Here is a 25,960-nt window from a genome sequence, read left to right as displayed (position 1 = left end):
CGTTTTAAGTGTAGACTTGCTGTCAGATATGGACAGTATAAATGTTAGCTCGGTTTGCTCATCAGATTTGGTTTAACTGTAGGATCTCCTTAGGTTGCATTTTATCTGTGTTGTGAGTGCTGATTACAGCATTCTGTTCTATGTATGATTGGCTCCATGTAAGGATACTATAAATTTTAATAAAATATAAGTTAAAAAAGCAATCAAACTTTAAACCATTTTTGCTTTCTGATAGACTCTGCACTAGGGTTTAAGGGTCTAGTAAGTACACTCAGCTTTTCTGCCTGTAATGCCGATGGCTTTGATGTTCATCAGCCACTGGGAGCCATTTATTGCCTTGTAAACTTGGAGGCAATTACCTTTCTGCTATTATATCAATTGTCACACAAAAAGATTCTTTTATTCTCTTGCTCTGTGCCTCTTGCTTAGGGTTCTATTCAGATTGCAGGAGTGTATCTTGCTCATGTGATGCCTGTATTTCCTGTGTCCCTATTTGGAATATAACATTTTAAAAGAGAACAAATTGCATACATTAAATCCCTAGAAAAAACTGGCATTTAGTCTTTTATTAATCGAATAATGACAACCGTATTAGCTTTAAAAGTCATTTAGTTAACCCAATAGCAAAGAAAGTATTTTGACATGCATTCTTAATAATGGACCAGTCAGGTTGTAACATAGCAAGTATATTATTTTGCGTTGCACCGAATATTATTGTAAAAAAAAGGAGACTAAAGTAATCTGGCAGATAATATATTAAAATAGAATGACACGGATCCTTGATTGGTCTAAATGAGTGTGGCTCTATTGAAGCCAATGGAAATATGCAAATTCACATCAGCATCTGGCCCAGTGGATTAGTTTGGGTTATACAGGTATACATGAAGGTAGAATCTGGTCCACTAAAGAAAATCATCCTTCCTAAATCTATAACCAGTGAACATTTTTTTCACAGTATTCCTTTGGAGTGCACTCATGGGTTTATAAAAGAACAAAGTAGTGACAAATGTGTTCTCTTGTCACTTGCTTGGCAAATTGAGTTCTGTTCAGTGTTGTGCAGACAGAACAGAAAGAACACAGTGTGAACAGGAACATCAAGACCTGAAAATCTGACTTTGATCTCTTTCTTAAGAACTAACCAAGAGCACTGTGACATTCTGTAAGGAGGCTAGATGTTTTAAAAGCTGCAGTTCTGTATGATGATGACTTTTACAAACAATAAAAAAAAATAATCTCATTTGAAGCTCTCAGTGTGTTTGGGGGGTGTTTTTCCTCCAAAAATGGATGAGTGTGTATCCATTATGTTTGGCAAACAAGCAGCTGAACCCCATAAAACCAGAACTCTATAAAATATCCTTTTATTTTTCTATTCCCTAAACTTTATAACTATTTGGACCAAGCTCCCTGTATATTTCTGGTACCCTGCAATGTCAGACCCTCATCTAGCCCTGAAATTTTGTTGACACTTTCTTCTCCTTTCATGCTGAGCCTACACTATCTAACGGCTGACAGCCGTTGTAGTCTTCAGGAGAGAGACTCTGAAAGGCTACAAAAGAACTATGGAAGCCTAGTTTTGGAGGAGCAGTGGGTAACTGTCATTTATACATACATATATATTTTCCACCAAACCTCTGCCAGCTCTCAAGAATGAAGCAGGCAGGCAGAGGAGGGAAAATGGTGTGATATGAATGTGCCTGCCTATAAAGAGAAACAAAGCTAATGAGCCTAAAATTAGACCTGCCGGGCTAGATGCTGTAGTGTCTTTTTAGCTGGCCAAAGTTCAAAAAAAGAAAAGAAATGAGAAACTGTGAAATGGAATCTTATTTTTATGATGAATTATAATTTATTCAGGCTATTAGAGGCCTGGAAAATACTTGCAGGGGCAAGATTAGAAAGGCAAAGGCACAAAATGAGCTCAAACTAGCTACGGGAATAAAAGGAAACAAGAAGACTTTTTATCAATACATTAGAAGCAAGAGGAAGACCAAAGACAGGGTAGGCCCACTGCTTAGTGAAGAGGGAGAAACAGTAACAGGAAACTTGGAAATGGCAGAGATGCTTAATGACTTCTTTGTTTCGGTCTTCACCGAGAAGTCTGAAGGAATGCCTAACATAGTGAATACTAATGGGAAGGGGGTAGGTTTAGCAGATAAAATAAAAAAAGAACAAGTTAAACATCACTTAGAAAAGTTAGATGCCTGCAAGTCACCCGGGCCTGATGAAATGCATCCTAGAATACTCAAGGAGCTAATAGAGGAGGTATCTGAGCCTCTAGCTATTATCTTTGGAAAGTCATGGGAGACGGGAGAGATTCCAGAAGACTGGAAAAGGGCAAATATAGTGCCCATCTATAAAAAGGGAAATAAAAACAACCCAGGTAACTACAGACCAGTTAGTTTAACTTCTGTGCCAGGGAAGATAATGGAGCAAGTAATTAAGGAAATCATCTGCCAACACTTGGAAGGTGGTAAGGTGATAGGGAATAGCCAGCATGGATTTGTGAAGAACAAATCATGTCAAACCAATCTGATAGCTTTCTTTGATAGGATAACGAGCCTTGTAGATAAGGGTGAAGCGGTGGATGTGGTATACCTAGACTTTAGTAAGGCATTTGATACGGTCTCGCATGATATTCTTATCGATAAACTAGGCAAATACAAATTAGATGGGGCTACTATAAGGTGGGTGCATAACTGGCTGGATAACCATACTCAGAGAGTTGTTATTAATGGTTCCCAATCCTGCTGGAAAGGCGTAACGAGTGGGGTACCGCAGGGGTCTGTTTTGGGACCGGCTCTGTTCAATATCTTCATCAACGACTTAGATATTGGCATAGAAAGTACGCTTATTAAGTTTGCGGATGATACCAAACTGGGAGGGATTGCAACTACTTTGGAGGACAGGGTCATAATTCAAAATGATCTGGACAAATTGGAGAAATGGTCTGAGTTAAACAGGATGAAGTTTAACAAAGACAAATGCAAAGTGCTCCACTTAGGAAGGAAAAATCAATTTCACACATACAGAATGGGAAAAGACTGTCTAGGAAGGAGTACGGCAGAAAGGGATCTAGGGGTTATAGTGGACCACAAGCTAAATATGAGTCAACAGTGTGATGCTGTTGCAAAAAAAGCAAACATGATTCTGGGATGCATTAACAGGTGTGTTGTGAGCAAGACACGAGAAGTCATTCTTCCGCTCTACTCTGCTCTGGTTAGGCCTCAGCTGGAGTATTGTGTCCAGTTCTGGGCGCCGCATTTTAAAAAAGATGTGGAGAAATTGGAAAGGGTCCAAAGAAGAGCGACAAGAATGATTAAAGGTCTTGAGAACATGACCTATGAAGGAAGGCTGAAAGAATTGGGTTTGTTTAGTTTGGAAAAGAGAAGACTGAGAGGGGACATGATAGCAGTTTTCAGGTATATAAAAGGGTGTCATAAGGAGGAGGGAGAGAACTTGTTCACCTTAGCCTCTAAGGATAGAACCAGAAACAATGGGTTTAAACTGCAGCAAGGGAGGTCTAGATTGGACATTAGGAAAAAGTTCCTAACTGTCAGGGTGGTTAAACACTGGAACAAATTGCCTAGGGAGGTTGTGGAATCTCCGTCTCTGGAGATATTTAAGAGTAGGTTAGATAAATGTCTATTAGGGATGGTCTAGGCAGTATTTGGTCCTGCCATGCGGGCAGGGGACTGGACTCGATGACCTCTCGAGGTCCCTTCCAGTCCTATAATCTATGAATCTATGAATCTATGAATCTATGAATCTTAAAAACTTGTTCCTACAATAATTTTCTCTCTTTTAAATGTCCTTTTGAACTTTGAATTGTCCTCCATCTAAAAGGATTTTATACTTTATATGGTTTGAATACACTGTTCCCACAGCAATCTATGGCAAGTTATGTTCCTAAAAGAATTTGCACTTACATGGAAGTTGGCTATACGGATGGAGACATTACATCAAACCAAGGAAGCTAGCCTAATCTTAGATTAAAAATCTGTCATTACGAGCTAGATTTAATTTGAATTATTGAAGTAAGATTATTAGATAATAGAAAGGACTCCAAATAAACTGAAAAAGTAGTGCTCAGTCAGACTTGGATGGGAGTCACCAGATGTTAACATTTTTTCATGTGACATAGAAGCCAATTTCCAATCATTATCACTATTTTACATTCATCCACACTGAAAAAAATTCAATTTTGGATTAGATTGAACCTTATTATGATGTTTACTGTACACATTTTCCCATTGTCTACCACAGTGAGGCATGGATTAGCACTAGTTGGCTATAAAAATGTATATATGTATGGTGTATAAAGATTTATGCAAAAGGGTATCATTTTTCTCTTAAATTGTACAGGTAAGATCCTCACCCCTGTGCCCCATCCCCTGTATGCTAGAATAGCACAGTGGGACATTGAAAACCCTGGTTCCGGCCAGGGTAGGCTTCCCCAGTGTAAGAACTATAGAAGACTACAGCATGTTCCCTTCTGAGTAATCCCTTGCAAGTCTTGGCCTAGGAGGCATGCTGGGCAAGGGGTGGGGTGGGGAGACTGGGGAGCTGGAGGGGCATGTCAGGGGTAGGGATGCAGCACACAGCCCTGTGGTGATTCTGAGCAGTGTACCCAGGGTACCTAGAGGAGGCTGCCATAACTTAGACAAGCCCTCAGGATTGTCTAATTTATATCGGGGACTGCTTTGGCCCCTGACCAACTCAAAACTGGGAGCTGCAAAGGTGGCTTAAAACTGCCTTAACCTCCCTTCTCCTGGGCTGTGAGTTTTTTACTCTGCCTTTTAGGCTACATCTGTACTAGCCACTGTACACATGCTCACACATGTGGTTTTGTCATAACTCTCCCCCACCCATAGTCCACATGTAAACACCATTAGCACATGTCTGAAGGTAAGTAGAGACTGAATAAGCGAGCATATCTGAGGGATAGAGGCAAGTACATGCCTTCAGCTGTGGCATAGCCCCACACCCATCCCAGTGTGCAGTGTAGATGGAGGTAAGGAGTTTGTACCATGTCTCGATTTTCAATAGTCCTCCACCCCACAGTCCCACAATGCACTGAATCCTCTTCTTCCTGACCCTTACTCAATCTATAAAGGTCCCTGTCCCCCATAGTACCATGCTGCACTAATCACATCTTAACTGCTTTACACTGCACTTTTTTGATCAGTACAAGTTAACATGGATCCTGCTCCTAGAGCAGCCACCTGGCCCACCAACCATACCTGGTGGTGATCGATGTGAGGTCGGACTACACCATCCTCCATGACTTCACCCAGAGCATCAGGAATGTTCATATGTACTGGGAAATTTCACGGAGGCTGTAGCAGGTGGGCATTAAATGGACTTTGGCCCAGGGCTAGGTTCTGAAGGGGAAGGGACCACTTTGGTTATTAGAGGAAAGTTATTCACAATAGTCTATTCCTTGGGCGATTACAAAATGTTTACTGTCCCTCTCCTTGGTTTCTGGCCTGTCTGTGGACTAATCACTGATGCAAAGTGGCAAAAATAGAAGTGAGAGAAGGATCTGGTCTTACAGTTGGATAAACACAGTGTAGTGTCCTTTTGTGTGAAGAAGAGAGGAACTTGCGGTGCTGATCTGACACTGTGGTGTGTCTCTTTCTTTCCCTGTTCATATCATCTTTGTTAGGCAGGCCCATGGGCAGGATTTTTGGTGATGCCAGGGGTGGAGTGGGGCGGTTGGTTTTCATGGTTTGCATATCCCTTTGCACAGAAGTTCCATAAGCTAGCTGAGAATATAGTCAATATCCAGTCAAATTGCTTCTGAGTCCTGTAACCATATTTCAGCAAATTTCTGGTGTAGGAGAAAGTCCAGCTGGGTCTTGAGGTTGAACAGCAGTGCAAATCTGCTTAGTCCACCTTCATAGCTGACCAAACCCCTCCATGCATCAATAAGTTAGCAGAAACATCTTGCTGGCATTGCTGGATCTCTTCCACTGGACTGGAAAGCCACCTCTTTTCTATTCTGGAACCTTGAAAACAACTATGTTTTCCAAATGTAGACCAGCCTTTAAAGAAGAACCTGCAAACTGGTAACATAGCACATGGAAGGATCTGCCACCCCCCATCTCCCGCCTTGAGACACTGAAAATTTTAATTTTTAAAATATCAGTACATGTATCTTACCACTAGTAGCCTCTGCTCCTTCCCCATGGGCTGCAAAAGTTATCTGAGAACCGAGGATAGTCTAACAGCTGTATTCCTGGAATGATGAAAAGGGAAGGCATGGATGGGGGTTTCTCAGTGTCTTCCATAGTATATATATATACTTGTCTTTGAACTGGCAGGACATTTGGCTTCCAAGAGAGAAACCAGAAGGACCCTGGAAGAGTTGCTCATCAGAAACAGTTTGAGTTCATCAGGGCAGAGGAGTATCAGGCTCTTTAGCAGGAAGAGACATTGATGAACTGGTTTATGGAGCAGGAAGTGTGGCACATGGAACAGGATCATTCCCTAACGGAGAAGCTGATAGAACTGGTGGCCAAACATGTTTGGAGTCTGTCTGTTGCCATGGCCACTGCACTTCTCAGTGAACCACAATTACCAGCTTTTCCTGCTCCAGCTGCCACCCAGAGTGCTGCTGAGACAGAGGACCAAACCCCCTCCGAGTGACCAGGAGGCGCCTGCAGGACTCCCAGGAGCACACCCTCCACTGACACCCGGAACCCCCTCCTGCCCGAACATCCAGGAGGGGAACAATATGCCTGCAGGAGTCCCTGAATCCCACTAAGTGCCTGGCCCCCACAACACATGCAAGAGGTGACCCCAGTTGTCCCCAAGAACAATTTTCCCTCATTACATAAGAACAGGCATAGTGTGTCAGACCAATGGTCAACCTAGCCAAGTATTCTGTCTTCTGACAGTGTCCAATGTCAGGTATTTCTGAAGGAATGAACCAAACATGCAATAATCAAGTGATCATTGTTCCCCCCGGTCAGTGGGAGGACAAAGAGGGGTTCCATCTCTTTTTTACAATGTTTTACTTACACTTTCCATATAGTACTTTTAAGAAATGTTACAGTTTCCGGACTTGTGTGTGGGCCCTCCTTCTTAAGTATTATGAACTGAAGATGTTTTAGGTTCAGGATTGGGTCCCATGATTTACAGCACATACATTGGAATGATATAACTTTCTGGTGCCATCATACTCCAAATGCTTTTCTGTCTGTACCTCCCCTCCCCCAGTCTTAGGTCAAAAGTTTCTAAAGTGCCAAGGATACATGGGAGGGATGGGGAAAGTACAATTAGTGTTATGTGGTTACAGAAAGCATTGCTAGTTGCAAATATGCAGCAGAACACAGAACATGGTAGATAAACATTTTATGGCTTGGTTCACATAGAGAAAAACGAAACACAGTTTAAATAACAATACAGGCATCTGCAACTATCTAGTGAGTAAATGGCCTCTTTTCCCCAGTTTCAACCTTAGTAGGGATTAGTGCTTCATAACAGCTACTATTGTCAGTTAACACCACAGACAAAAACAGTTAAAAAAAAATAATCGGTGCACCACCACCCCAAAACAAATGTTGATAAGCCCATTAAGAAAGACTAAGTGCTCCCAATAGCAAAGGTTTGTAAACAAGTGCAAACAGTGAAGACAGAAGCATTGCGCAATGACTGCATTACAACTCAGCCTCCACCTCTGTAACACAAATCCAACTCTAAGGTGTTAACCCTGTGGAGGTGCCCTGTTCTAATTGTCTATAATGTGTGAATTGTCACAGGAATGAACAGCTAAAGGTCTTCAGCTACAGGGAAACAAAACTCTCACAAAATAAGTAGCCCCACAAGTATATGCCAATGTTCGTGCCTGTGTTTTTCCAGCAGCTGCACAAAGTTGTGAAGGCACCCCTTGGCACAGGCAGATATAATCCTCTGTGTCCCAGCTGTGCCAAGATGTGTGAACAAATGGTATCCCTGAATTCCCTCACCTATGGGAAACTAGGGCCTCTTGGTTTGGATCCAGCTGCTTGTCCAGAGTTTGTCCTGAGCCCCGTTGAGATTGAAGCATTCCCCTCCATGCTCACAGGCGTTATGGAATGTGCAGCAGGTGATGATTATATGAACAGTATTTGCCACACTGGCATCCAGATGGGTGTATAGGCAGCACCAACAAGATTTCAGCTTTTCAAATGCACTCTCCACAACTGTTTTGAAGCTAGGGAGTTTGTAACTGAATTCCTTTTTTCCAGTGTCATTAATGTCAAGGTACGGTTTCATGAGCTAAGGTAGGAGAGGATATGCCCCCAAACAACAGTTGACCCAGACATACTGTAAAGAACCATATCATTTCTGGGAAATAAACTCCCTTCTTCCCCCTTCAAGTACAATCCCAATCTTCTCAGCACTGTGATGCCATGAACCTTTCCATGTTTGTATTTATGAATCTGCCTTGCAGCCTTTTTGGTTCACATACTCACTTGCCCATTTTGGTAGCCAAAGTATTGGGATACAGATGTCATCGATGACTCCCTGCATTGTTTGGAAACCCCATCCTCTCTAGCTATTACTTCAGGAACTTTTCTTATGACAACCATTTGTGGGTAGATCTCAGTGTTAACTGCCTCATAAATCTGCACAGCTACTATCCTGACAGTGGACTTTCCAACCCCACAATAGTTTACAATGGACTGATAGCTGTCTGATGATGCCAGCTCCCATAGGGCAATAGCCACCCACTTCTGCACAAGTAGGGCTTCTCTGAATAGTGTGTTCTGGTGCTGGAGGTTTGGGGCAAGTTCCTCACACAGCTATATGAAGGTATGTTTCTTCATTTGCAAGTTCTGAAGCCACTGAGGATCATCTCAGGTTTTCAAAACAATGTGATCCTACACCACACCGACCCTCTGCTTGTTCTCCTGCAGCAGAAGCAATGGTTCACCCATGGGCACATGGTGGCAATACCAGTATTTATCATAGGAGCTGAATAAATTGTCATTGACCCTCAAGGTCAGCTGTCTTTGATGTGTCAGAAAGGTCTCCCCAAATTCCGTTCAGCATCTTGCTGACAGCCTACTCCACAAACATTTGTTCTGCAATAAAGAGCAGGAGCAGAACCACATCATCATTCCATTGTTCCATGTCTTCCATTCAATTTGACGGGGGGGTGGGGAGACTTGATCAGGAACTGCCATTGGCAAATGTGTGAATTCAGTGGACAGTATCAACAATACACAGCAAAGCAGTTCCTCGAGCATTTCCCTGTGACGCACAGAACCTTAGGATACCTCCCCTGAAATGCAGCACTAATGTCATGTAGTGGCAGTGTGGACATGGGTATACATGTATATGTAGCATTATACCTGCGTCCAGCACAGCATAGGTGGACATGTGATGCATGTATAGGGAACACGCACACAATCAAGTAACCGAGTTTGTGTGTCACCTTGGAGCGGGTGCATATGTTGCAAAAGATCACATAAGCCTGCACTGTGTCCCACATGCAAGGCCACCAGGAGACTGAGAGACTAGGTACTGAGTTTATAGCTGTCAAAATGTCCTGCCAGAGGGATTCATGACATACTTGGTTATAGTCCTCAGTGGCTAATGGGGAACATATTTATGCCCTTTTATGGAGGTTTCCCCATTTCGGACATAGCGGCTTTCCTTACTTATGGCTTCCTGCTCATCAGAAGAGATTCTGTGGGCCAAGTCTGATCCTATGAAAGCCCCAGAAAATTATGCCCATGGTTGTAGCTCGATTGGACAGGGGCAAGCTGGCTGTTGGGGTTTTTCCCCCCAAAGACATCTTTCTAGTGACTGTATTTGGATGCAAGTTGAGGACCAGAGTCAAGGGGTGGCTCTACTGGGCCAGCTACCCCAGTGTGAGACTACTGGGGAACTACAGCATGGTGACCATTTTCTGTGCTGCTGGCAAAATACAATTGCACAGATGCATCAGAAACTAAACTCTTCCTGAAATTTATATGTAACCTCTTAGCCCAAAAGTGACACTGATTTACACCCCTTGAGGACCAGGCACAATCTTCAGTAGAGAAGGAGAGAATACAAGGAAACTACATATGGGATCCACCTTAATGAAAAACCCGCTGCTTATATTAGTAATCATTTAAGTACCTTGAGTAACTGCAGTTAAAGCTAATTAACAAAATCAAATTAGCATATCTAGGGAACTTGCACATCATGATTATAAATTAAAAATATCATCATTTACTGGTTTCTGACTGAACTGCTCCTTTCAAAATTCAGTGATTTTTTTCAGTAAAAAGAAACTGGCACAGGTTTACTTTTACCACTTTACTTACTTTTGGCCATAAGAATCCCCACATTCCTCCAGGCACTCCAAGCTAATTTAGATGGTCATGATTTAGTATAGTTCATCTAGAATTGATTAGAAATATCATAATCTCAGCTAATTAGTCTTCGAACTCTGAGAGAGTGGGAGGAGCTGACATCAATGGAGCTATACTGAATTATACGAGCTAAGGATCTGGCCTTGGTCCCAGAAGTGTTGTTCTGGAGAATCAAACAACAATATAGCAATACTGGCCAAATCCAGTAGTGGCACAGGATCCATCTACTTAATATGTTAGTGGGCATTCTCCAGTTTTAGGGTGACCAGATGTCCCGATTTTATAGGGACAGTCCCGATATTTGAGTCTTTTTCTTATATAGGCTCCTATTACCCCCCACCCCCTGCCCTGATTTTTCACACTTGCTGTCTGGTCACCCTATCCAGTTTTCAGACACATATATTATTATTATTTATTATTAGAATAGTAGTAAAAATTTAGACAATTGCAGCATTCAAAGACCCTAATTAAGGTTTGGGGCACCATTATGCTGGATGGTGTAAAAACCATCGACAAGAGATAACCCCTGCCCCAGAGGTCTTATATTATAACAAACAGATAGCTCCCAACTCATTTTTTAACACTGAGACATGTCACAAGCTATTTGCAAATGATCTCTAGGACCATCCATATTATGTGCAATATGAAGTAATTACACTGATTACTGCAACTTATACTTTTATTTAAACTGCTCTATTGACAGCTGTACTAGAAGTACATTAAACAGGGTATATAATCAGATATCTACACACCTGGTTTTGTTTTTATCACTGGATCAATAGTTTTAACTTATATGGAACTACCCTCCCTCTCTCTTAAGAGGGTCCATTCTAGTCAGGGTCAAGGGACACAGATGTGAGCAGATGCCTGGAACATCAATCTCCAGAGCTGTCACTGGGGCCCTTTTCAAAGTTTATAACTTCATAATGTTTCTCTAAACAAAAAAATAAGCTCACCATTGTAATGATTATTGTTTTATTTCTGAAGTTTACGTGGCAGTGATTTGTAAACCCATTATAGCATCTACATACATAATTTTTTATTAAAAAATAAGTCAAGCAAATAAACAGGCACAGTTCCATCCTGCAGAAAGTCTTACACCTCTCTGAAATCCTAGCTCCTAATATCAAAACTGGTGCTGGCCTTCAAAAACAACAACAACTACAAAAACACAGACTTTTGATTTAGCTCCTGCCATTTCTCCCTCTTTCCGCATTATTTTTCAGAAGGACATGTAATACACGCATATAGAATCACAGAGACTTGGGGGACACTGCAAGTAGCAAGTCCAGTACACACAAGCAGGACTGAAATTCCTGCTTAACTCCCTCAGGCCAAATCAATCACATACAAGACAACAACTTAACATGAAGAAAAGAATATAGCGCCATCTACTGGTGGAGGTGTGGTCAACACAAAACATTATAGCACCAAGGCTAGATTCCAGTTTCTTGAACTTGATCTCTGCACAACTTCAAGCACAATCATCTAATGGAAAAGGAAGAGGATGCTGGTAATATTTTTTCTCAGGCTTCTAACTCCATCTCATATGTAGATGCTTTTCTTCTTTTTTGTCCCTCTCAGTTCCATCGCTTTTTAACTTTGCGAGTACTGACCATGGATATCATAGTCACTTGGTAAAAATAAAATGCATTTCAGTAAGAACATCCCTTCCTACACAAAACTCAAAAGAGTTACACTTCGGGCTTGTCTACATGGTAGAGTAATGTGCTCTTTAGGGGTATGATTTCTAAAGCAACCTAACGTGTCACACATTCATTGGCCTATTCAGACCTTGCTGGTGCACTTTCATATAGTGCTGTTTGAAACTACATTAATACACAGTAGGGAACCTTTAGTGCACACAACCTGGGTCTACACAGACCAATTAATGAGCAATACATTAGTACACTTTAGAAATCACACCTCTATAAAGCAAATTACCCCATCATGTAGGGAAGCCCTTAGCACACTAATGGCCTTAAGCATCCTTAAAAATAGTAAGAGGAGGCAGGGCCACCAGCCAACAGAGCAAACTATCCATGAAGGACTGCATGCACCGTAAATCTTCAAGACGGAGCTACTATAAGGTGGGTGCATAACTGGTTGGAAAACCATAACCAGAGAGTAATCATCAGTGGTTCACAGTCAAGGTGGAAGTGCATATTAAGTGGGGTCCGACAGGGATCAGTTCTGGATCTGGTTCTGTTCAATATCTTCATCTATGATTTAGATAAGGGCATAGAGAGTACACTTATAAAGTTTGAGGATGATACCAAGCTGAGAGGGCTTGCAAGTGTTTTGGAGGATAGGATTACAATTCAAAATGAACTTGACAAACTGGAGAAATGGTCTGAAGTAAATTAGATGAAATTCAATAAGGACAAATGCAAAGTACTCCATTTAGGAAGGAACAATCAGTTGCACACATACAAAATGGGAAATGATTGCTTATGAAGGAGTACTGCAGAAAGGGATCTAGGCGTCATAGTGGATCACAAGCTAAATATTAGTCAACAGTGTAACACTGTTGCAAAAAAAGGAAACATCATTTTGGGGTGTATAAGCAGGAGTGTTGCAAGCAAGATAAAAGAAGTAATTTCTCTGCTCTGCTCTGCGATAATTAGGCCTCAGCTGGAGTATTGTGTCCAGGTAAGATGTGGACAAATTGGTGAAAGTCCAGAGAAAAGCAACAAAAATGATTAATAGTCTAGAAATCATGATCTATTAGAGAAGATTGAAAAAATTGGGTTTGTTTAGTCTAGAGAAGAGAAGACTGAGAGGGTACATTATAACAGTGTTCAAGTACATAAAAGGTTTTTACAAGGAGGAGGGAGAAAAGTTGCTCTCCTTAACCTCTGAGGATAGGACAAGAAGCAATGGGCTTAAGAGCGATTTAGGTTGGACATTAGGAAAAACTTCCTAACTGTCAGGGTGATTAAACACTGGAATAAATTGTTTAGGGATGTTGTGGAATCTCCATCATTAGAGATTGCTAAGAGCAGGTTAGACAAACACCTGCCAGGGATGGCCTAAATAATATTTAGTCCTGCCTTAAGTACAGGGGACTGAACTAGAAGACCTCTCGAGGTCCCTTCCAGTCCTACAATTTTATGATTCTGTGATATGCAACAGTGGATGCCCTACCACTATGTCTTCAAACACCACTGTGTCTTGCTGAGGAGTAGTATAATAGAAGCCACTTATGGTTAGTGAAAACTCATTATACGGTGCATCCTACTAAATGATGAGCACCTTCAACTCCATTTGATTCAGGCTGTATAATAAAAGTGGAGTGTGATATGGATGAGAGGCTGTTAGCAGGACAAGGCCTCTAAATTGATATTCCACTTTACAAACATACAAAAAGGCAAGTGGTTTCATTATAATTTAGTTCAGTATCAGTGATTCATTGTATTATTAGAAATATATGCATAACCTTAGGACATAAAACAAATAGCAAGTCTTACACCCCAAATACTGTGATCTGGAGAAAAGACACTCTAGGTTTTTTTTTTTTCCAGTCAACCACATACTGGACTCTTTTTTTCCACATTGGAACTGTTAGAAAGGGAGACTTGAGGCTAAATTATTGCTTAAACTGTTATGGTTTATGATGGAATTATTTTGTCATGATCAGACTCCATAACTAAAACACCCACTCACGTAAGAAATGTTACACTGTTCCCAAACTTTTGTCTTTAAGGTTTTCAGTGCATTTCTTTTAACACATATAATAGGGATTGTTCATTAATACTAGATGGGTTTTCAATGGCATCGTGTATAGTTTCTTGAGAAAGCTGCAAAAACACACAGAAGTATTCCACGAACCTCCACTGAATAAGAGTTTCAATAGCACCTTCTCCTGTACCTATTGTACATACCTCTCTGTTCTCATGATTAGTTTTTTGCTATTCTGCCAACCTTTCCAGCATGTAAAACATCATGTTCCAGTGCGCTGGACCCTCTTATTTTAATTTCTCCAAAAGTAATTTGTCTTTCTTCTGCAGTTCCCAGGAATTTTATGGTTCTCCTTAAAGAGTGACTCAAATGGGTGAGATTTTGTGACTTGGTGCCAGAAGACATTAAAGACAATAGTCATTCTTAAGAAAAACATGCAGCAGCAGGTTCAGACAGTGGACAAAACATGGCACATGCGTGAATTGGCCCCCAAGTACTGCCCTTACAACACTGGTATAATGTTTGGTTGTAATAAAACCAGAAGACAGACCCTGGGAGGTAAAGTTTTTATTCTTGCAGCATATTGGCTGTGGTACATTGGTTATGAAATCCAAAGGGCATCTTGTTTTTGAAAGTGTCTGCCAATAGTTGACAGATGCTTCTTGGAATGATATCAAGAGAGAGCTGTAATCGTCATGTAGTATGCCCCATTGGTCCACAATTAATCTGGTAAATGTGCCTACAATCAGCCCCTTTCATGACTTGTTCCATTAAGGTTTATACGGTGCTGTGCATCTATGACATTGGGCAAAGTGTGAACTTAGTCAGAGATCTTAAACCATACCACTTTGTTGGCTGTGAATTGTTTATACACTAAGTGTATACCAACAATGATGGAGTTAACCACAATTCATAGGTTGGAAATGAAATGGTAATATTATTTATGTGCTTAGATAGATAGATAGCAATCTAGGAAAAAAATCATTTTTTTTCAGTCAAAGCTATTCACCAAATTCACCCTGAATTTGCTAATAGGTTTGGTGACCCCAAAAATGCTTTTTTCAGCAAGTTTATTATTCACTGACAAATTTTCCACCATCTCAAATGTCCTGCCTCCCTACTCCCTCAGCTTTACTTTGAAAAATAAGGCTCTACCTCCTATTTGTAAGGTTCACAGTTGGCTATGCCATACAATATGCCCAAAGCATGGTAAACCCTTTTCAGTTCATGAAATCAGAATATTTCTTTATTTGCAGGTTCTGCATAGCTCAGTGTCATGGTTTACACAGCAGATCAGAGCCCACATAAATACCTAGATAGATTTTCTTTTAAGATTGAAAAAAAAAAGGGAGGTGATGATAGAATGTCTGATATGCTATCTGTCCACTCAAAAACTAAACTGAGAACAGCAACCAACCTCACCTACGTTGCCCAGCAGCCATCAGCTGGTAAAGATCTTTGGCCAAAACTGGCAAATGATGCAAAACCAATTTAAAATAATCACTTCCACCATGCTCCAGAAACCCTAGTGGGTTTGTTTTTCATGAACATTCATACAATCAAATTTTACTGAATGTTCATGGTAAACAAAATTTCAGAGAAACAAAATTTAAATTTGCATGTGCGCACTTATCTAGTCAAACAGAAATAAAACCGTGTGATGTAACTAACCAGTCATAGCTAACCAACTCAATTTGATTAGCAAATTCTCAGACAGAACTGCTTGTGATAAATCCAGAGTTAATAAAAATTGCAAAATAATCTGAACACTCAATTTTTAAAATAAAGCGATGTAGAAGAAATTGCAATCTGCTTTTATTTATTGTGAGAACAGAAAAACACAGGTGAAATTGGGTGAATAGATTATCCCTGGCAATTATTCACTTATCTAAAACCATGCCTAATTTTTGAAGTTTATATCATTTCAGTTAATTCCTTTGTTTTCACCCTTTTATTCCTCAGACTCTCTGAACTGTCTAATGACATTTGGTAACATAAAACCTGTTCTTAAAAGATTTCCAGCCCCATTTTAAAGTCCAAATTTTCCAGCTTGAATCTAAGCTTTTGTCCAAAGCTATCCAAGAATAGTGTGTTTTCATTAAGTAATTTAAAATAGTGTGTTTTCGTTAAGTAATTAAGTGATGAAATATGGAAATATTGAAAAACATTTGAAAACAGATATAAAAAGCTAGAACATGAATAAATAAATGCAGTGTCATTTTGTAAAATCATTTAAAATCAGTAAGTTGCATGTATTTTTCATTTAAATAACAGGATATAGCTGAAATCTGTGTGAAGGCTTCACTAAAGGCGTATATTATAAATACAATTCCAGAATTTTCATTTCCATAGTAACACAGTGATAGCAATCCAATTATTCAAAAACAAGTTTCAGAACCTATACATTTCAAGTGAAGAATCATGCATTTGACATTTTAATCCTAACAGATATACTTTATGCAAATAAAAAAAAATATTTTCCTTTGACAGTCCTTAGGAAGAGAGAGGACAATGAATATGCTAAATATTTAATCTGTTCCTTCATGTATAGGTGGGATGTCATAATAAACAAGAGTGGCTGACCTGTGCTCTTTTCTTGTCACCAATGAAAGAGGAAGAAAAAAGGGAGGAAGAAATATATTATTCTAACACTGGAATGAACCATGGTTGTTTAAAAACAAATGCACTTATTGCACATATTGCTATGTAAAATCAATTTATCAGATCACTAAGAATCATGTGATTTCATCATTGCATAAACATTTGAGATTCATCTAACTGGAGAAATGTGACATTTGATGGTCAACTAATAAAAACCTGATCCTACAATCCTTATTCAAGCTATAACCCATGTAGGCTCTAATGTGGTCAATGGGAGTTTTGCCTGACTAAGAACTACAGGGTTGGGCCCTAACTGTGGCATTTGGAGCTGGAAAGCTGAAATGTAATAAAACTTTGTGTGTGTCACTGAACAATCTAAACCAAAATGACATGAATGCTGCATACTCTTTTAAAATGGCCTATAGGTAGAATTCAGAGAACATAAAATCACATAATTCAATTATTGATTGGCTGTCAGGGACCATGGGTTATGAAGGCTAGTCCACAAGGCTCTTTGGAGATCGTAAGTTCCAACCTGCTGTACAGGAACCTGCTAACCATTGCTAGAATAAAAGTTGAATTCTGAAAGAGAACTTCCATTCTAGAATCTGATGAGAAATGCTGGGGGTCCTGATGGGCTCCCGGCTTCTGTTTAAATCAAGCACAAGAACAGCAAGTTGTCCAGGCAACTGGGTTCCCTTTGCTTAGGACTGCTTCCCTTGTGCTACCTGTTCTTACTGGCTGACTCTGATCTCCTGGTAACCTGACACTTCCTGCCTCCTGACACCTGACTCCTGGTTTGCCCTCTGGCCTGTCTCAGACTCTTATCTGCTGGTGTCTGACCCAGCCTGGCACCCGACTCCTGCTCCAACTGCTAGGTCAAACTGCCCACGTCCCAGATCCTGCCCCCGCCTCTGGCTGAACTGTTCCTATTAATTGTCTCCTCTTTCTTCGGGCTAAGTACAGACCCCTTACCCTCTGTATGAAGGCACATGCCTTTTGATAAGTAATAGAACTAGAGTAAATCTCAGGTGTGACTTTTCCAAATTCTCCATCCTTGTCATAAGGAATCCCCCGCTATCACAAGCCCATTTGCTAGGGCTAGGCGTTAAGATCAAGATATGATCCTTTGACTGTGAGCAAATCTGAGCAGAGACTGCATTTTACTCAATGGACAATGACCCCACACTTTACAAGCAGGCAAGACTCCCACTGAATACTGTGGACCTTTGACCTGATCATAGCGACAAATGGCAAAATTCAAGATAAAATTTCCACAAAAAAGTCATTAAAAATAAAACTAAATTGCATACACATGCAGAAGACACAGCACAGAAACATAACACTCAAATAGCCTATCTCAGAACACAATATAATCATTTAAATTGAGTTAACACAATTTTTTGCTTTGTGCTCCAGGGCAGCACCAGGCAGGAGCAGTCCCTGCATCTGTAAAACACAGAGACTGAGGTTGTCCTCAGCCCTTCATTCTCTTCCCTCAGCCCCATGCATTTATTCAAGGTCAGGGACAATCTTGGCCTGTATAAAATAATGACATTTAAAGGCCATCAGCAACAGGGAAATATTTCACTTTGTGCCTTTCTTGCTTTCTTATGATATATTAAAAAGGCCTGAAAGGTGGTAGTGCTTTTTAAAAGAGAGATGTTTGTTTTGTTTTACATTAGAATTTCAGGCTTTTTCTGCCCTGGAAGACTCTAAGGAAGAATATAGAAGTATCAAGTTTCTGACATCGTATGTACCAAGGAAGAGAAACTTGATTAACTGAGAGCTGAAGTGATTGAATTGTGTTTGTGTTTTGTTAAATAGGGTAATTAAATACATAGGAACTCTCTTTTCTCAGGATTCAACACTCCCACCTCCATCAGTCAAGTGTTAAAAAATCTGAAAATACCCTTTCCAAGTCCGCCAAAGAGTCTACCATCAAAAAATCAGGAAAGATGAGACTTGAAATCCCCGATATTTCTCAAGTAAAAAATACACAGAAAAAATAGAGGAAAAACCCCATCATCTTGTCAAACCATTTTTTACATCACATAGTGACAAAGAAAAGCAGAAATACATGTTTTATCCCCTTTACATATCATCTTTTAAAACACCTTATATCAGTATTGGCATTTTGGTCATAACTGAAAAATTATGGAGGTCAGGTCCAACTCTTTTAGCAGCTATTCACAAAATAGCTTTTAAAGCATTGTATAATTGAAAGTAACACTGAAGTTAAATAATGAAGTTAATATTATTATTTGCAAGTACAGCAAACCTGCAAAATTTATGGTGCTGCCCAGTCATTGTTTCCACCTACTTAGAGGACAGTAAACTGGTAAGTGTCCTCCGTACAAAGGTGCCAGTGACTGATTACTGCCTCTGAAGCCCTTCAAAAGCATCTTCAGTGGAAAAACATTCTGTACAACAAGAATATTTCTCCTGGATGCTGAAAGGTATCCACAAGAATGCGCCATTTTTCCAAACTGAAGAAAAGGATGTCTTTAGGCAGAATTGTACAGGACATACATTGAATACATGTATTCATACAATGTATTATGCAAAATAAAATAAAGTATTTGGCCCTTTTGCAAAGCCTTCAGTGCAACAATGGTTAAGAAGTGTACTTCACTAATTGCTGAATAAAAAGCAAATAGAGTGGTTCATGTTGAGGCCTGACAGAAGGATACTTATATGTGCAATCCAGATTGGTTTTGGTCTAGCATGTACAACATAAATGTTTCTGTTTATGTTAACTGCTCTGCCCACTTGATTCCATCAATACTAGAAAAAAAATGGTTCTCCTAAAAATGATCTTAGGTGGCAGAAACATGGAGAATCAGGAAGTAGGTGCAATGGAATTGCCTGAAAAGTAGAAGTGTTTGGTTTCCTGTAGAAAGACAATTTAGTTATGAATGAAATCTGACCTGTGTCCTACTTCAAGGACTTCAAGGTTGTTTACTGTTGAATCTTGTTGCTGATGTTTTCAGCTTGTCATACAGGAGCCTTCAACAGCCTGCAAGGAGGCTCTGTGGTGGGAAGAAGCAGTGCTATGATGCCACACTACAAGCCCCAGTATAGGAGTCATGCCAGGGACAGGTCATTTTCCATGGATTTATGGCTTATTACAACAATCTGTAACCCACAAACTCCCTCTTTTTGTCCTATGACTGCAGAGGTATTAATGGCCTGGGCAGTGGCTAAATTACATCAGGGACTGTTTTGACCCCTTCAACAGCCCAGGGTCAGGAGGGCACAAAGGTGTGATGTGAGTAGAAAGTAATGTGCCTGGGTAAGTTGGAATTTGGCAGCATATTGAGACAGGAAGAATAGGGGAGAAGTAAAAGAGAAATACAACCTAGCCCAATTTGCTCTCTGTCCTGATAGATGACAGTTGTAAGGCTATCTGAAATAATCACAAGCATAAAAAGTTGGAACTTCCATAGCGTTAACCAATATTTATTAAAGTTAATAACATATTATTTTAAAATACACATTGGCCTATCCATAAATGTGGTGTTCACCTTAAAAATAATATATTTTGAGTAAGAGCAATTGGACGTTGCCATCTATATTTCTTGCCAATTAAGATAAACCAATTAAACTACTCAATGTTTATTAAAAACCAAGCAGAATTTGTTGCAGTGGTTTAACCAGCACAATCAGATAGATTACACGGTAGTTTATAGTTTCAATAAATGCTTGCAATCCAGCACTATTAAAGTGAAGGTGCTGTACAACAGCAAATAGATCTATTGGCAAATACCAGGTTTCAGAGTCTCATCATGTTAATTAAGATAAGGCAGATTGTGGGTGAACTTGTAAACATATTTTAAGAAATCAGAAATATTATGATTAGATAACACAGAAAGTATCCAGAGTTTATCCAAAACTCTTGCAAAGTTTACATGGTGTGACTGCTTGGCATGAGAAGCTTGCCCAGGTACTTGAGCAGAAGAGCACCCAGACAAGAGACCCAACAACAGTTCAGAAGTGTATTGCTTCTGCCCTGTGGAAACTGGCAACCCCAGACAGCTATAGATCTGTTGGCAATCAGTTTGGAGTTGGAAAATCTACAGCTTGCTCAGAGGTTATGGAGGTTTGCAAGGTAATCAACACTGCTGTTCCCCAGGCTTGTCAACATTGGAAATATTCCTGAAATAATTACAGGGTTTGAATGGATGGGCTTCCTGAACTGTGCAGGTGTGTTGAATGGGATGCATATTCTTATCCTATGCCTGCCATTTCAAGCAAGCAAATATCAACATGTGAGGATACTGCTCCTTTATTATGAAGTTCCTCATGGACCATCATGGCATTTTCCTGGGCACCTACATTGGATGCATCCGCAGGAAACAGGATGACAAGGTGTTCCAGAACTCTGGCCTGTTTCAACATGGACAAGCTGGTTCAATCTTCCCCACTAACACCACACTCATCGATGGGGTGTCTGTGCCAACTGTGATTATTGGCAATCCAGTGTGCCCTCTGCTACTCTGATTGGTAAAGCCTTATCCTAGTGTGCACCAACGAGACAAGAGACATTTTTTTCTCTGCTAATCCGCCATCTTGAACAGCATGATCAGGAGTGTTTGTGTGCGGGACCGTCCTTAGGATTTATGGGGTCCTATGCAGTATTATTAAACTGGTGCCCATATGCACCAATGGCAGCCCCGGCTCGCATGAGTATTTTAGATAAGGGTGGTCTTTAGAATGATTTTACTTTAAAAACTATATGTCTGAAGATCCAAGCAATTAAGGCTAAAGATGAATACTCAGATTGTGCATCCAAAAATCTATGCAAGAATTTTTTAGAGATGTGACTTTATCATCTTCAGCAACACACTAATGAAATATTTTTAAAGCAAATTTTAAACTAAGCTCCTGTAGACTAACGTGTTCTGAGTAAATATTACAGTGATGCACAACTGGTTTTGTCAGTAAATTCAGAAACTGATAATATATACCTGGGGGTTGGCAAATGACTGTTAAATGGCTTCATTACCACTTGAATGGCTCTTTAACAGTTTCAGTGTTGTGCTAATAGGTCTGGCAGGCTGGAAGGCTTTTTCACTTTTAAGTACTAAATCCCCTCCAGAGGAAGACTCACCAGGCTGCAGCAGCCAGCTGTGGTAGGAGCCTGCAGGAAGGGTCAGATTAGAATAGGGATAGGAAGAAGCGGGAGGGTGGACACTAAGCCCCAGGGGTGCCCAAATTTTCGGGTGCCCTACGCAGCCGCATATGCCTAAGGACGGCCCTGTTTGTGTGCATGTGTAACACTTGAGATGAGTGAAGCTGGAGCAATACAAACAGGGTGGGGCCAAGGAACTCAGCAGAGGAATATGGAGGTAGTCCATTTCTGGTCAGAACACAGATAGCTCAGGCTGATGACAAGGTAATACAAGGAATGGGCTTATGGGAAGCGACTGGAGGACCATGATATCTCTTTGATGTGAAAACTCCATGGCTGCACATTTTCCATGCATTAATCTTGTGGTAACAATACACATTAAAAGCTACCTAGCTAGCAGTTTTCCTTATAGCTTAGAGCAAAGGTAGACAACCTATGGCACGCGTGCCGAAGGCGGTGTGTGAGCTGATTTTCAGTGGCACTCACACTGCATGGGTCCTGGCCACTGGTCTGGGGGGGCTCTGCATTTTAATTTAATTTTAAATGAAGCTTCTTAAACATTTTAAAAACCTTATTTACTTTACATACAACAATAGTTTATTTATATATTATAGATTTATAGAAAGAGACCTTCTAAAAAGGTTAAAATGTATGACTGGCACACGAAACCTTAAATTAGAGTGAATAAATGAAGACTCGGTACACCACTTCTGAAAGGTTGCCGACCCCTGGCTTAGAGCATGGTGGCTGCCTTGCCATGTGGCACTGATAGAGGCTTGTAGATGTGTAAATGTGTCCTGTTTTAAGGGTTAAGCATGTGGTTAGCATGCAGTGAAGACAAAGCCTAGATGATCACAATGGCCTCTTTTTGGCCTTAAACTCTATGAAGCCTCTGTATGCCTTAGTTTACCCATCACTGTAAATGAAAATAATACAGCATGATCTTAATGATCTGAAGTCAGAGATAATTAATTAACATTTGTAAGTGCTTTATTATCTTGAAAGATTGCATGAAAGTGAAGAATATCATTCGTAGAATACAGGGTATTTGATTCTAACCTACTCCAGGTCCAGTAGCTGTTCAGTAGCTTTTGTGAAAGTAGATGGTGGTTGCATTTCAGATCTTAGTGGACTAGTGTTCACATTAGAAATATCTTCACCTATATCTTTATTTGGCAGGCACTGGCAGAGTGTACATGTTGCCATGTGGCATTAAGAGCCCAGAGAGCAGCAGATCTATACAAGTGTCCTGAAATCTGATCCAGTCTTGGACCATCTACCCAAGTGTAGGGGGGCTTGATTCCCAGTGAGGACCATGCAAATCAAATCCTACCCCTCTCTAATGATTTCAATGACATTGTGTATGTAGAGTCAAAATAACTAGTCCCTATTCATAAGAGAGTATGAATTCGGCCCAAGGAGTTGAATTGACAAGAACTAGTTTTGAGAAATTGGCAGCTGGAGCAGTACACATTTGCATTTCATTGTAAAATACATTCGTGACTGCATTTGAATGTTTGCACTGTATAACAATGCAGCAGTGGCAGCAAACACAGTATTCCAACAGAGTTTAATAAAATCGTATGTGCGAGGTTTCCCTCCATTATTATATACGCAATCTTTGTACTATCAATCACAGAATAATGATTGTCTTTTTCAAAGGGAAAGAAATCCAAATGCTGGCAAATCTGTAGGAATTATATTAAAAACAAACGTGCATTTAAATGCAAATGGTTAATATTTTTAAGTTACAACCCTGTCTTTTAAAAGAAATTGCTTATAAAAAAAACTAAAGCTGAAATCCTTTCTTCATTACTAAGTAGATCATTTATTTTCTTTTGTGGTATGTTTCATTATGTGCTTTTACTTCGCATATTACATAGATTAGTACAACGTTAGTCAATTAAGTCTCTTTTCAGATAAGCCCTAGATTTGCAAGTCAGGCCCCGATCTGGATTTTGAATCACACAAAGCTTTGCATGCTCATTTTTGTACCTGGAAGGTTAGAGGTCACATTTGAAATGTTGGGCCTAAATATACTTGTTCTGCTTAAAAGCTAGCATGAGGCTGAATGTCTTGTTAGTAATGTTGTTGGGATCAATCCAGAAGCTGGGATCAATGCAAGAGAGTAATGCCTGACTGTATTTGAACATCTGAACACTCTACTGTAGGTGGCTTCTGATTTTGGAATGGGTGGAACTTGGCTTGTTGGCAGCGCTAAGGAGAGCACAACCACCACCAACCCCAACTCAAGCACTGATGGATCTATGATGTTAGCCTGTTAGCCGCTAGAGCTGACATGAGAAGGCATCACATTTTAGGCCTTGTCTATGCTAGCAGCGGTGTGTACGGTATATGTAGCTATATGTCTCCATGAAAAGCAGACCGCATCTATACTGCGGTGTATAGCTATGTGTGGCAGTGAAAGATAGTAACGCTAAAAACAGCAGTGTAGACGGGAGACAGAGTGTAGAGAACTATGTAGAGTATATACCGTGAAGTTCTGGTGTGTCGTTACTTTACTCACCTAAGTAGTGTCTCACCTTCTACACTTCTATACCCAAGTTGAGGGGCATATGTACTCCACACACCACCATAAGTGACTGTGCAGTGTAGACATAATCTTAGATAACTTTGTGCCCCAGTGCCGGGCAGCGCCCCCAGCCCTAGTGTGCCAGGCGGCCAGCCCCAGTATGCCAGGCAGGCAGCCCTGTATGCCAGGCGGCCAGCCCCGGAACAATGGGCGGCCAGCCCCGGAGCACCAGGCAGCAGCAGCACCGCAGCCCCGGTGTGTTGGGCAGCCAGGCAGCACGGCAGCAACGCCTCCAGCCCCACAGTGCCTGGCAGCATTGTCCAAGTGCCAGGCGGGCAGCGCGGCCCGGCACCAGCCACCCCAAGTCCCTGTGGGAGGCAGGCCAGCCAGCCCCAGCCCCAACCCCAACCCCAACCCCACTGAGCCTGGGCCAGGGCAGAGTGCCAGGAACTTCAGGAGGAGGTGTGGGGGTGTAGTGTGGGTGGGGCCACACCAGGCTGTTTGGGGAGGCACAGCCTCTCCCAGCCTACGATACCCACTGCCCATGCCATTAATACCTCTGCAGTCATAGGACAAAAAGAGGGAGTTTGTGGGTTACAGATTGTTGTAATAAGCCATAAATCCATGGAAAATGTCTTTCAGAAGACGAGCCTGGGAGCTTTAATTCATTATTCTTCTAGACACTAAAAATCATGGATTGAACAGAGACACTGGCATGCCAAGAACACATCATTCTCAGAAAATTCAAGAAGAGAAAACTGTTAATAAAATATTAAATTTATAAAAATAAATGTATGGGGAGTAACACTTGCCATTACTTCTCACAGGGTGTTAATGTGCTTGCATCTAGATAATCATCAACATCAGTTTAGTGAAGAAAACCTTTGGAAGACAATAAGTAATTGTCAGCCAAAATGGTGACAAATCTAGCGGATTTCTTAGAGATAGTTCACTAGACAACTTCAAAAGTCCGGCAAAATAATAAAGATTAAATATTAGTGCCTAAGATCCTCCCTGTAAGTTACAACAGCTGCCTCCTGAAAACACAGAGAGCTTTTATACAAAGAGATACTATTTGCAGATACTGTATTAGAGAAGAAAGCTTCAGTGTGTACAGGAGAAAAGGTAAGGATTATGCACATTTTGGGGGACTTCTAGTAGCTTCTGTGTTGCTCATCTCTCCATTTGCTCATACATCTACAATTTTGTATAGGAGTCACTTGACAGATATGCTAGTTTAGAATTTTCTAAAAATACATCTGAAGCCCTGAAGGGGAGTCTGACAGCTTTTGGACTAAATAAAAACAAGTAAAATTGGAAACTACTGATGTACTTCTTTTATGTAAGCAGCCTTATCTTTGGCTGACAACATAGATTTCCACTTCAGAGAACCATTCATTAACTCCACTCTTGAACTTTGTGATGAGAAAGAAAAAGATCTGGCTTTCACTAACTTCCTCTCTTGTGATCAGTGCACCCACTACTGTTACACTGCGAATGAATATATTTATAGCTGTGCAGTAATGTCATCTCTGATAGCTGAATAAGACTTTGTGCTCCTGAAGATGTGCAAATTGTTACTTTCCTTAAGATCAGTCCAAGCAAAATGACAAATAGGTTATGGGAGCCGTGGCTTGAGACTAAAAGCAAAGATAACGAATA

Source organism: Trachemys scripta, chromosome 1 (assembly GCF_013100865.1).
Source record: "Trachemys scripta elegans isolate TJP31775 chromosome 1, CAS_Tse_1.0, whole genome shotgun sequence".
In the NCBI taxonomy this organism is placed as follows: domain Eukaryota; kingdom Metazoa; phylum Chordata; order Testudines; family Emydidae; genus Trachemys; species Trachemys scripta.
This window is presented reverse-complemented; position numbering follows the sequence as displayed.